The 12,738-nt window shown below is 38.0% G+C and overlaps 1 protein-coding gene across 1 annotated transcript in view; it reads right to left on the bottom strand.

Moving 5' to 3' along the window:
• Nucleotides 1-12,738, bottom strand: part of MGAT4C (MGAT4 family member C) — a 724,941-nt gene that overhangs the window by 641,641 nt on the left and 70,562 nt on the right. The gene's annotated exons all lie outside the window — the stretch shown is intronic.

The raw sequence follows: 12,738 nt of genomic DNA on the forward strand, positions 1-12,738 counted from the left end.
TATATAGATATATATATACATTTTATTTCATATATATTTAAAATTTATTTGTGTCATTCTCAGATCACTTTCTAGCTTCCATTCAGATGCCATGAGTACTATAAAGTACTATTAGTTACCAGTAATTCTTCACAAAGTAACAGGAAAATAGCCATACAGTGTAACTTTTTAAATTTTTATATTAAAGATGTATTATATACAAAGAAAACCTATTGTTCTTTTGCCTAAAATAGTATGCATTTCAATGATTTAACAGTTTATGGTGTGTATGCAGTCTATGTTTAAAGAGTGAATATGTCTCAGGGGAAGATGAGCTTTCCCTTAAAGAGATTATTTTACATTTGAAGTTAATGATTGGGAAGCACTGGCACAAAACTAGACAGTCCAGCTTTAGCATAGCTTTCAGGCTATGATAGATTTCTGGGTCCCTTAAGTTCCTGCTGTTTTAATTAGTTCTATGGTGTAAAATAAGACTCACAAGGATGGAGGCACAGATAAAATAACCAATATATTGCCTTAATTTTCATTTTATAGATTGTTTAATGAAGCTCAGATATTTTCAAGTCTGTAAAATTCATTAGATCTCCAAATCAAATATCCACCCTAAATCCTTATTTATACTTTCCTCCCTGTAGGGATACTAGTCAGAATTTGACAGGCTTAAGATTGAATTCACCTCTATTTTTCCAAGCTAAGTGCAGTCCTCTTCTTTTACTCTATTAAGGAGCTGTTTCGTATTAAGTAGTATGAATGTCAGCATCAACAAGGATCACAAAAACTTAATAATCTAGGAGACTTTAATGCAGGTACAGTTAATATATATGAAAATATATATGACAGCAGGTTTAAAGGAATCCAAGAAGGTCTGTTGAAGAACGCTATGTTAATCAAAAACAGGGTGTTATCAACATTACATGGCTTAAAGAGGAAGGGGGAGGAAAAAGATGTGAAACATAGAGAGAGTTGAAGCTGGTCTATAGCTACAACTATAAGAGAGTACTGCTCAACAGAAATTGTGGACTTTGGAAGAGAAATTCAGAAAGGCACAATCCATAACTAGGCAGGAGGCAACCACAGAACTAAATACATCAACTTCACAATTCACCATAGCTAAGATTTGGAAACAGCCTAAGTGCCCATCAGCAGATGAGTGGATTAAAAACCTGTGGTACATCTACACAATGGAATACTATGTGGTGGTAAAAAAGAAGGAGTTCTTACCATTTGCAACAGCATGGATGGAACTGGAGAGCATTATGCTAAGTGAAATAAGCCAGTCAATGAAAGAAAAATACCACATGATCTCATTCATTTGTGGAATATAATGAACAACATAAACTGATGAACAAAAACAGATCCAGAGACAGAGAAGCATTGATCAGACCGTCAAACCTCAGAGGAAGGTAGGGGAGGGAGGGGGTAAGGGAGAGAGATCAACCAAAGGACTTGTATGCATGCCTATAAGCCTAACCAATGGACACAGACACCAGCGGGGTGAGGGCATGAGTGGGGGTGGAGGGGGCAATGGGGGGATAAGGACACATAGGCAATACCTTAATCAATAAAGAAAAAAAAAAATAAATAAGTAAATAAATAAATAAATAAATAAATCAACTTCACTCACTCTTCCTACCATATCCTTTTCCCTGATAGCTTCCGTTAACCAGATCCAACAGGAAACTAGAGGAAATAAGATATCCATTGATAAAGTTAGTAAAAGTTTGACTTCTGGTGCCAGAGTAGGGTGTGGAGGATGAAAATAAACCTGAAGGGATAAGCAGAGTGCATCTAACACACATATTCAATGTTTAAAGACAGAAAAAAGGGAATCTTTCTAAATCTCTTTTTTTTTTTTTATAAATATATTTTATTGATTTTTCACAGAGAGGAAGGGAGAGAGACAGAGAGTTAGAAACATCGACGAGAGAGAAACATAGATCAGCTGCCTCCCGCACACCTCCCACTGGGGATGTGCCCACAACCAAGGTACATGCCCTTGACCGGAATCGAACCCGGGACCCTTCAGTCCGCAGGCCGACGTTCTATCCACTGAGCCAAACCGGTCTCGGCCTAAATCTCTTTTTTATCCCTTCCAGATTAAAAGCACATTTTGGTTCATCTAAAATCCAAATTAAATTCTGCCTTTCTATGGAATAGTACAATGGACCAAAGCAACAACTGATGGTTAATAACCCACTAGCTCTCAGTATTTCTTAAAAATCAGGTGAAAAATCAAAAGTGATATAGATATTTCATTTATTTTTTACTATTTTGTTTAATTTTTTAAAATATATTTTTATTGATTTCAGAGAGGAAGGGAGAGGGAGAGAGAGATAGAAGCATCAATGATGAGAGAGAATCATTGATCAGCTGCCTCCTGCATGCCCCCTACTGGGGATCAAACCCGCAACCTGGGCATGTGCCCTTGACTGGAATGGAACCTGGGGCTTTTTAGTCCACAGGCTGATGCTCTATCCACTGAGCAAAACCGGCTAGGGCTATTTTTTTTACTATTTTAAATAGTTTGATTATTCAACCCAGGGCAACCTGCGCTTAACAAAAACAGTTATTAATCTGTAAGTATAGATGAGGGTGTGCTTTTACAGGAATCTCATTTTTCACATGAGATTCTATGTGTAAAACTCCCCTCCACATGTGTCACTAAGAACAAAGTAGCCATGCCAGGGCACCACATCGAGGCCTTTCCATGGGAATATGCACAATGTTATCACAGTGACTAGAATTCAATACAAAATGGAAGTTAATCAGCTTCAAGTGTGTATAAGATTTGAGGAAGGGAATAAAGTTATTCAGAAGAAACGTGACACCAACCCATTCTACTTGCATCAGCCTGCACTTTCCTTAACAACTCCTAGGCAGTGAGGAGAATGTATTTGCAGGTAATTACTGAGCTGGAGAAATAGTAAGGCTGTTCACCCAACCTTCTCTTCCCTAGAGGGCAGTTAGAGCCACACCCTATGGGGCAGAGAGGAAAGGGTGTACCACCTGTGTGACACCTGTGTAAAATAAAAATGTTTTAAAGAGGCTGTTCACCACCTACTGAAGAAAGACATCCCATCTTTTAAAATGGCCCAGAAGGTTTAGACTCGCAGTGGTTCTCAACCTTCTGGCCCTTTAAATACAGTTCCTCATGTTGTGACCCAACCATAAAATTATTTTAGTTGCTACTTCATAACTCTAATGTTGCTACTGTTATGAATCATAATGTAAATATCTGATATGCAGGATGGTCTTAGGCGACCCCTGTGAAAGGGTCGTTCGACCGCCAAAGGGGTCATGACCCACAGGTTGAGAACCGCTGGTTTAGAGTAACTAAATTATAGGAAGGCATACATAGTCTGATTCAAAAGGTAATGTAAATGAAGCAGTTTCTATCTGGAGTATTAAAAAAAGTTTCTAGTTCTGTATAACAAAGTATTTTGAAGAACTAGAGATATTTGGTAAAAATGAAGTGCCAATTATAGAAGATATTCATGTGCTTCTATAAATGTCATTTATGCTTTGCATTTCTACTTTTGATTTGGAGTCCGAACTACACAATATGATAGGTATGAATTTTTACAGTGTGGATAAGTTTCAAAGGAAGTATGAACAACAAAATGATATCATTATCCTTGGAAATATGGAGAAAAATACGTGAATTCCATAGTATCTGCCTATAAGCTCAGTTTTTGAATGGCATTTTTTTCTATCCAGTGCTTAATGAATGCTTGCAGTACATTTTTTCCAAATAATGATGAATAAGAATAAATAGGTGGATGCCCACATGCATGGATGAATTAATGAATAAATTAATAAATCTGTCTTCATGAAAGTACTTCCTTTTTCATAAAATCACTAAAATGTAAACTGTCTCCAGTAATGTGTCTGAATCAAGATAAGTCATGACTGAATACCCCCAGGTGAATCAATCAGAATATCTTTCAGTTGCAGAAACAGACATCTAACTTCAAAAATTTAAACTCAACAAAGATGTGAAGTATCTTTTACTTCTTTTTAATGAGGCAGAATTGTAGAATTAGTCTGTCTATTCCTGGGCAAGAGAGCACACTGTTCTTTGGAGTGGCTTTCCTCCTAGCCTACTGTACAGACTATTACTGGGGGGTGTTTTTCTAGCTCACTTCACTCTGCTCAGTGGAGGTTAACAGACACATTTTCTAGCGGGAAGGGTCAATGCAGTAAAATTATCCCAGAGCTAGCCAAATTCCTCTTGCTTTCTTACACTTGCCTGTGCACTGGTAGTGTTAGTTTCTACCAGCGTGCCCTCTAACTCACATTCCACAAAGCAACCAGCTGAACCTTTTTAAAGCACTACCTTACCATGTTTACCCTTTGCTTCAAACCCTTTAGTGGACTAGAACAGTGACTCAGAAGAGAGCCTAATGCCTCAGTATATCCCACAAGGCTGCTAATAATCTTTTATCTGTGTCTCTCAGGAAACTACAATTATAACATTAGGATGAGAAAATTGCCCATTGTACTAGACGGCTCTGAAACAAAATCTTATCCCATACCCACTAGATCTTGGTAATATTGCTCCTCATTTGACATCTCCAGAGATCTTCAAATGTCCATGGGAAGGTTGAAGAATATCTTTTCTCACTGAAATACTTCAATCAGAATGAATATTTTCTCTTACCTCAGATATGTCCACATGTTCTTCACTCTTTTAAGAAAGTCCCTCATCTCCATAGATCGCACTAATTACAGGGCCAACAAATATCACTTTAGATATTTTTCCTGTGCCCCCTTCAAAAAAAGAATTACTTCACCTTACTAGATTCTATCAAGACACCTTGATAAAATTTTCTATAATTAAAAAATATCACATAGCCTAATTATTTGTCTTACTTGCTGTATTTAAAGCTAAGGTAGAAAGTAAAAAAATATTGATCTATTCAGAATTGTGCTGTCTGTTCCCAACCTATGATATATTTACCGGGTATTGGATATGCTAGGTACTTAATGAAGGTGGCACTAACCTTAAAACTAGATGGCCTGATTTTGAATCTGTACTTCATTATCATTGTGGGATCATGGTCAAAGGCTATAAATTTACAGCACCCACTGATGCTCTCTAATCTGCAAGATTTAAGTAAGGATTAAGTGAGATAATGTCATAAAATAACTTTAAATATTGATTTACATCTATAATCATTTTAAATTCAAAGTGTAATTTTCTAAATGTTAGTAGAAATGCTATTGAGCCATAAGGTTCATTTTCTCAATTGGATTAAAAAGTTTCTGGACTATGGAGCTTGTTAGAGAACGTAAATGGCTGTCCAACTAGGCATATAGTATATTAAAAACAATTAGTCAGTTCAACTATTTAATCAGCCTGTATTTGTGTTCAGGTTAATTCATATCAAAGTAGCTACACATGATGTACCAATTCTACCATTATTTTACAGATACCAATTTCAACCTTATTTCTCCTTAAAGTACATGTTTACCAAGTCCTCTAAAATTTTTGTTTTAAAATTGAGCAAAATATGCTAAACTACAAGAAATGCAACAGCTAACCTATATAATAGAAGGCTAATATGCAAATAGACCGAATGGCAGAACGGGAACAACTGAACAACCAAACAACCCATTGCTATGACATGCACTGACCACCAGAGGACGTGTGTGGAACATGATGGGCACTGCCCGTGGCGGGATGGTGGAGCAGATGAGTGGGGGTGCCAGACCAAGGCAGGGTGATGGTCGCTGTCATCAGGGTGAGCCTCTGGTGGTTACTGAATATTCTTTGCTCCTGTGCACTGTGGTCCTGCCCAGTGCTCACACCTGCTGCCAGCGCCAACCCCACTCGCACCCACTGCCAGTGTCCGGTAATGGTCCTGATCGCTCAGCACCATCAGCAGGTTCGAGCAGTGGCTTCTGGCCCTGATTGCCCCTGCAGGCTTCTCCACCCCTTCCCCCCTTGCTCCTGAGGGACGATCAGGACAACAGCTGTCTCTCGCACCCACTGCTGGTGCCGGCCACAATCGCTCCATGCCATCAGCAGGTGCAAGTGGGGCCTGCTCCAAAAGCTCATGGGAGTGGTGGCGGGAGCAGGGCTGCTGGCAGACAGGGAACCAGGGGCCACAGAGGGAGGGGCTGGGTGGGGGCATGGAGGATGGCCTGAGACCCATCCCTGTGCTTACTGCAGCCTCACAGCCCACAGTTCCTTTCAAGGTGCACAAATTCATGCACTAGGACTCTAGTGTGTTAATAAAAGTTTTATGGCAATATATTTATTTTTCTCCCTCAGAGAAAATTTTGCTAATTAATTAATGTAATTGATAACATTAATAGAGATATCTTACATTTTAATCATAAAGCTGTGTCATTTGCTGTCTAAAGTAAAATTAAAAACCATCAGCAATCTTTTACTTTCAGTGGTAGCTGGAAAGGAAATTAAAATAGAGCTGGAAATAAATGGCTGATACGTTCAATTTGAAAGATCACAGTCCTGGGTTACTCACATGGAGAAGGGAGGCAGCAAAACATTGTGATAAATACCTAAGAAAAAATGCTATCCACACAATAAATGGGGAGTTCTGAAGTTTTTAATAATAAGCTCTGTAACACATAAGTTAACTATTATGATTAAGGCCAATTTTTTAAATTTGATTAGCATTAAGTTTTGTGCAGATTTAAGAACAAACAGGACCCAAACCCTGTTTTACTCACTGCTATTTCATTAATCAATTTAACAGTTGGCATTTGGTTGACTATATACAAAATTACTTTGACCATGTGTTCTTGTAGCTAATACGAGAGTGTTAAACTTTAATCTATTAATATGCTAAACAGTAATACTAAGTGAATGATTGGCAGGTACACTCATCTAGACATTGTAGTCAGCTCACTTTCAGATAATATAGGCAGTTAGAAATGTACAAACAGTTCTAACTGTAGAATTGCTTTAGACCTATGAGTTATGGCCTATGGGTAATATCAAGAATTTATTATTATAGAAACTGAAAGGATGACAAAGAGCTAGGAATTTAACATTTAATTTCCATTTTATTTATATTCCTCAACAAAAGCCGAGTCATTGGAGATTTTGGTTCATGTTTCTAACATGCTCATCTCTTTAAGCATAATTGGCTTTAACATTTGGGAATTATATGAGTGAAGATACTTGAGGAGGCTATGACTGAATGAGAGTATGACGAAATAAGTATAGAAAGCAGAGAGCGGAATCCTGAGAATAGAACTAGAGGGAATGCCTATTTTTGGAAGTCAGAATAGAAGAAGGAATAAATAAGGTCAGAAATATCTATTAAAAGGGCAATATGCTAAGTAGACCGGACGTCTTCCAGACAAAACTGCAGCAGCTGTGAGGGCCAAGGACTGGTGCGTAGGAGAGGCAGTGGCACTGAGGGCCTGGACCGGTCCCAGGTGCACCCCGCAGCCCCTCCATCTGCAGAGGCGGGTGCTGGAGAGGCAGTGTAGCACCAGTGGGCCTGGGCTGGTCCCACCCGCCACAGCGCGGCCCCTCCGTCCACAGAGGCAGGCACTGGGAGAGGCGGGCCAGTCCCACCTGCCACAGTGCAGCCCCTCCATTTGCAGAGGTGGCGCTGGGAAAGGTGGGGTGGCCCGTGGTGCTGGAGTTTCCACAGAGGCTGAGCAGGGTGCAACCGAGGTGCCTCAACCTCCCACAATCCCTCCCCCAGCAAGCCTGGCCCCAGATCGCCCCCTCACACACACACACAAGTGGGCGGGGGGCGGGGCCAGTGCTAAGAAGCCAGGGCCAAGGGTCGGCAGCCCTGGTGGCGGCTGGCTTTGGCAGCAGCAGTGGGGTGATGGTGGTGGTGCCTTCCCCTAATCCTCCTGGTGCCTCCAGCAGAGGGAGGCCAGACTGTGGCTTAGGCCCGCTTCCCACTGGAAGCGGGCCTAAGCTGTCAGTAGGACATCCCCTGAGGTCTTCCAGACTGTGAGAGGGGGCAGGCTGAGCTGAGGGAACCGCCCTCCAGTACATGAATTTTTGTGCACCGGGCCTCTGGTATTATATAATTTCATGCAAACTGAAGAATATCAAAGGAAATAGTAATCAACCACTGAGTATCTATGGAAACTTCAAGGTGTGTAAGATGTGAATTTTAATGTGTTACTGGGGTCAGAATATTTTTTTAACATTTATAAAACCATCTATTGCAGAATAATCAAGAAATTAAGAAGATTAAAACTTCCAGTGATATCAGTGGAAAATTTAGCCAAAAAGCTATGGTGTTCACATCAGTTTACTAATAATTAAACTTATTGAGTATTTAATTTTCTTCAACTTTTTCTTCTTTGATTAAATCAATTTTTTTAAAAAAACCAACCAATAATTACTGTTTTATTTTCTTTCTACATATTCATTCTGGTACTCATGCAATCTGGTTTATACATAAAAAAAACATGCCTCACTTATTCTCACTTTAGATGATCTAGTCAGTAAAAGCATCTGCAAACATTGAGAGCAATGTTAAAAGCAATCAGATATCTTGTAATGGCAGCTTTTCTCAATATTTAGATACTCTCTCCTTATCCTCTATGTTTCTAAATAATACATTGGCTCTCTATTTAACTTTTAATGTTATATATAAATAACTCGAGGCAATGTACAACTTCTTGAGTACTTTAACAAATTATTGATCTTTTATCATGTTAATTTTATTATTGTATTACTTCACATAAAATATATAGAAACTTTCAATTTAGTGAGGCTTCTATTGGGCAATCTATACCTTTATTAAATTATTAAAATATATATTTCATTGATTTCAGAGAGGAAGGGAGAAGGAGAGCGAGATAGAAACATCAATGATAAGAGAGCATCATTGATCAGCTGCCTCCTGCACACCCCCCACTGGGGATTAAACCTGCAACCCGGGTATATACCCTGATCAGGAACCCAAACATGACCTCTTGGTTCATAGGATGACCCTCAACCACTGAGCCACACCAGCCAGGCTAGAGTGGTTTTAAGCATCTCAAAGCAGAATAGTTTTCAACTCCAAATGCCTTACTTTTATTTTCTGGATGTTTTATTTCTGTCATTCTAATGAATGGCTTTAGGATAACTATTATTTTTCCTGAGCTTCTTTAGGAATACAGATTGTAAATTTTGAAGTCTTGGGAGATTGAATACACATTCCTTAGTTTATTGATGATTTGGGATAAATTATGTCATGTCAATGAGTAAATTAAAGCAAAGGGAAAAAATGAGCCCTCATTAATGACATTACTGCACTTGAAAACTATTTCCACCTTTTGTCATGTAAGGACAGAATGAGAAGACAGCCACCTGTGGAACAGAAACTGGATCCTCACCAGACACCAAATATTCTAGTATCTTCATCTTGGACTTTCCAGCCTCCAGAACTGTGAGATATAAATTTCTGTTGTTTATAAACCACTGTCTTTGGTATCCTGTTATAGTACCCTAATTGGATTAAGAAACAATTGTTGCTGAGAATGGGGAACAACTGGAACTATCATATATTGTTGGTACAGATGTAAAATGGCACAACAGCTTTGGAAACCAATTTAAGCATTTTTAATTATATATATATTATATATATATTGTATGATCCAGTTATTTTACTTCTAAACAGTTATTCCAGAGAAATAAAAGCCTATTTACATACAAAACTTGTATATAAATGTTTAACAGAGCTCCATTTTGAATATTCCCAGGCTGAAAATGACCATCAACAAGAGAGTGGATAAAGAAATTAAGGGCCATAACCGGTTTGGCTCAGTAGATAGAGCGTCGGCCTTCGGACTGAAAGGTCCCAGGTTCGATTCTGGTCAAGGGCATGTACCTTGGTTGCGGGCACATCTCCAGTAGGGGTGCCTATTTACATACAAAACTTGTATATAAATGTTTAACAGAGCTCCATTTTGAATATTCCCAGGCTGGAAATGACCATCAATAAAATATATTTAAAAAAAAGAAATTAAGGTATTTTCTTGCAATGGAAATATGACTGAGCAAAACATGGAATGGATTCTTGTTATATTCAACAACATAGATGGATCTCAAAATAATTATGCAGAAGTTAAAAAAATATAAATTAGATGCATAAATATTGCATAATGTCATTTATATAAAACTCTAGAAAAGACAAACCCATCTTTAGACAGCAGATCAGTTGTTGCCAGGGGACAAAGAGCTTGGAGGAACAGATTACAAAGGGGCATAAGGAAACCATTGGGGGTAAAATGCATATTCATTATTTTGACTGTGATGTTAATTTTATGTGCATATGCATATGTCAAAACCTATCAAATTATAGACTTTAAATATGTGTAGTTTATTTTATGTCAATTATACATCAATAAAAGTGTTTAAAATGAATACACACAATCATGATGGCAATTTTGTAAAGTACATAAAAAAAACAACAACTATCTCATGGATTGGAGCCTGAAAATAAAATATTTTCTCCTCTAAGCAATCTACTTACAAAGCCAAATTATTACACAATCATGTGTAACTTAATAAGGAACCATTCTGAAAAATATGTCATTAGGAGATTTTTGTCATTGTACAAACATCATAGAGAGCACTTACACAATTCTAAATGGTATAGCCTACTGCACACTTAGGCTATACAGTACAGTCTGTATAATATGTTTAATATGTATAATATGTTATCTTACTACTAGAGGCCTGATGCACGAATTCGTGCATGGGTGGGTCCTTTGGCCTGGCTGGCAATCAGGGCTAATCAGGGCCAGCCGGCCGGGGAGAGGGATCACAGGAAGTTGGCCGGCCATGGGAGGTTGGCTGTGGGAGCACACTGACTACCAGGGAGCAGCTCCTGCATTGAGCCTCTGCCCCCTGGTGGTCAGTGTGTTGTCATAGTGACCACTCAACCAGTCGAGTGGTCCACCAGTTGTATTGGTCACTTAGACTTTTATATATATAGATTATTATTTACTAATTATTGCATTATTTATCTGTATTACAACCGTAAACCTTCTTTTGCCCACCCATGTATATTGGTATGAAATACAGAATATAGGGACAGCTATCATAAAAACTCCATGATTCCTGCATTTGTACTGACTTATCCTCAAAACATTGAAATATAAGTGTTCTAAGAACTAATTAGGTTTCCAGTGAACCAATGTGTTAGCTTCACCTCAATTTTAGAAGAATGTAATCATAATATAGGTCTTTGCAAAATCTAATTAAATTATTTTGTTTCTTACTACAGTGGCTTTTAAAATTGATGCTATTGATTTACCTTAAAGTTATGATCAGAATTTTTCTCAAAAACACTGTATGAAGTATACACAAAATAGCTTAAAACACTTGTGCTGTACTAATATATATATTTTCCCACCTAAGAGAGGAAATGATGTAGAGACTGACACTTAATTTAAATATGAACATTATTTTAAAATACATATTTGCAATGAGATCTAGTAGGTCAGATTGAAGAAGTGTGTTTAATTTAAGTGGTGTGTTTGTGTGAGTGTGTGTGTGTGTGTGTGCGTGTGTGAGTGTGTGTGCGTGTGTGAGTGTGTGTGCGTGTGTGAGTGTGTGTGTGTGAGTGTGTGTGTGTGCATGTGTGAGTGTGTGTGTGTGTGTGTGTATGTGTGTGTATGAGTGAGTGAGGGCATCTGGGTTTGCATCTATTCCTTCCCCTTCTCCCTGAGGTGTGCCATTGGAACCCTTCATTCCTTCATGCTAGGATGATTTCAAAATGACAGTTTTAGGTGATACCTGAATACAGTATAATGTTTTTAATATCTGGATTATTGATCTTTTTATAATAGATTTTTTGTTTAAAAATATAAAGGATAGTCATAAATGGAACTATACATCTGCTACAAAAGAGGCAGCTTCCTGTAATATACTACAACCCCAGGATTCTTGCTTCCCACTGACTTTAACCTCAAGGCACTAAAAATACCTATTCTGTCTAACAGTAAGTAGTAATTCAGTTTCCAATTCAGCTAAAAGTGTAGCCTCACTTCAGTTTTAACAGCTGAAATTCTTATGTCCTCTATGGGTCATTTCTAGTCATTTTTAAAACCTCTTAAATTCAGTTACTATGAAATCAATGGATAACACACACAGTCTCCCCAGGGTGAACTAAAAAGTAAGTCAGAAAGTGCCTTGCTCTAACAGCTTCTTTTCAAAATTGTCCAAAGAACATTTTATATTGAGGACAGTTTATGAGACACTTTACATTTTTCTCATAGTAGGTGGTAGAGCTCTTGATTGAGATCTTACATCATGAGCTTCCACTGAAATTCACCAAACTGCATTTCAATTAACCAACGTCCCTTTGGTCCTTACATCAGTGTCACAAAAATAAATTGCTAGAAAACTTTGCAATCATATGCCACTAAAGGTTTTGCTAGATCAAGTTGGCAGGTTTTCACAGAAATACATACTTGAATAAAGATGAATCAAAGGAATTTTAATAAGCCACAAAACCTTAGAAAATAAAACTAGCATACTTTTTAATTTCTAAGTGCTTTTAAAAAAAATAACTAACTTTTACTTAGCACAATTCTTAGGTAAATGGTTTACCTTTTTATTTTACTTTATTTATTTATTTTTAATATATATTTTTTAAATATATTTTATTGATTTTTTAACAGAGAGGAAGGGAGAGGCATAGAGAGTTAGAAACATCGAGAAGCATCCATCAGCTGCCTCCTGCACACCCCCTACTGGGAATGTGCCAGCAACCAAGGTACATGCCCTTGACCGGA

Source organism: Myotis lucifugus, unplaced genomic scaffold (genome assembly GCF_000147115.1).
Source record: "Myotis lucifugus unplaced genomic scaffold, Myoluc2.0 scaffold_9, whole genome shotgun sequence".
In the NCBI taxonomy this organism is placed as follows: Eukaryota; Metazoa; Chordata; class Mammalia; order Chiroptera; family Vespertilionidae; genus Myotis; species Myotis lucifugus.